At 46.6% G+C, this 1,669-nt stretch overlaps 1 pseudogene; it reads right to left on the reverse strand.

Moving 5' to 3' along the window:
• Positions 1-541: 541 nt before the first annotated feature.
• On the reverse strand, positions 542-639 carry LOC111728364 (annotated as a pseudogene).
• Between the last annotated feature and the right edge of the window lie 1,030 nt (positions 640-1,669).

Consider the following 1,669-nt stretch of genomic DNA (forward strand, 5'->3'; position numbering starts at 1 on the left):
AAAAAAAAAAAAGTCTGAGGCTGAAGCCTGCCTAGTCTGTTGGAGAGCAGAGGAGAAGTTGCTGGTGAATGCGGGGATAAGAGAGAAGGGTGGGGTGCTGGGGAGCTGCACATGCCCAGATGGTAGACCTTGGCAAGGGTTTTACTCTGAAGGTGTCAGGAGAGTTTTGAGCAGAGGCAGGGTCACTCTGACTTGGCTTCTAACTGGATTCCTTTGGCTGCTGAGTTCGGAGAGAGTGCAGGAGCTTGAGGGATTGATTTGGGAGAGTACAGGCACAGGGAATTGTACTTCTACATTTATTTCCCACCTTTGTTCTTCAGCCTTATTCCTGTTGCCTCTTCTCCTTAAGAATCCTTCAGATGTGCTTACAGTACGTCCTCACATGCAACACACTCTTTTTACATGTATGATAACAGTACTATTAACTATGGGTTTGACGTTGTACAGCAGATGTCTGGAATTTGTTCATCATGTGTAACTGAAAAAAAAATTTTGTTTTCTTTTTTTTGGCCGGGGCTGGGTTTGAACCCACCACCTCCGGCAAAATATGGAACGCTTTACAAATTTGCATGTCATCCTTGCACAGCGGCCATGCTAATCTTCTCTAAAAAAAATTTTTTTTTTTGAGACAGAGTCTCAAGCTGTTGCCCTGGGTAGAATACCATGGCATCACAACTCACAGCAACCTCCAATTCTTGGGCTTCAGCCATCCTCTTCCCTCTATTTTATTTTCTATTTTTAGTAGAGACAGGGGTCTCACTTTTTGTTCAGGCTGGTCTCAAATCTGTCAGCTCAAGCTGTCTACCACCTTGGCCACCCAGAGTGCTAGGATTATAGGCGTGAGCCACCACGCCCAGCCACTGAAATTTTATTGTTATTTTCTTCTATTTTCTTCTTTTGAGACTCACTATGTTGCCCTAGGTAGAGTACCATTGCATCACAGCTCACAGCAACCTCAAACTCTTCGGACTGAAGCGATTTTCTTGCCTCAGCTTCACAAGTAGCTGGGAGTACAGATGCCCACCACAATGCCTAGCCATTTTTTGGTTGTAGTTGTCATTGTTGTGGGTTCAGACCCACCAGCTCCAGTGTATGTGACTGGCGCCCTAGTTGCTGAGCTACAGGCACTGAGCCTAATTTGTTTTGTTTTGTTTTTGTTTTAAGAGATAGGGTCACCAGGCCCAAGGGTTCATGCCTATAATCTTACCACACTCTGTGAGACCAAGGCAGGTAGATTGCTTAAGCTCATGAGTTTGAGACCAGCCTGAGCAAGAGCAAGACCCCATCTCTAAAAATAGCTAAGCATTGTGGCAGGCACCCATAGTTACAGCCACTTAGGAGGAGGCTCAGGCAAGAGGATCACTTGTGTCCAAGAGTTCGAGGTTGCCGTGAGCTATGATTGCTATAGCATTCTACTGAGGGCAACAAAGTGAGACTCTGTCTCCAAAGAAAGAAAGAGGAGAGAAAAAGAGAAGAAAGAAAGGAAGGCTAGGCATTGTGGGGGGCATCTGTACTCCAGCTACTTGGGAAGCTGAGGCAAGAAGGAAGGAAGGAAGGGAGGGAGGAAACCAGCCAGCCAAGGCCGGGAGTAGTGGCTCACACCTATAATCCTAGCACTTGGAAGGCCAAGGCAGGTGGATTTCCCGAGCTCACAGGTTCAAGACCAGCC

This window comes from Otolemur garnettii, unplaced genomic scaffold, assembly GCF_000181295.1.
Source record: "Otolemur garnettii isolate 467f Iridium unplaced genomic scaffold, OtoGar3 scaffold00152, whole genome shotgun sequence".
Taxonomy (NCBI): Eukaryota; Metazoa; Chordata; class Mammalia; order Primates; family Galagidae; genus Otolemur; species Otolemur garnettii.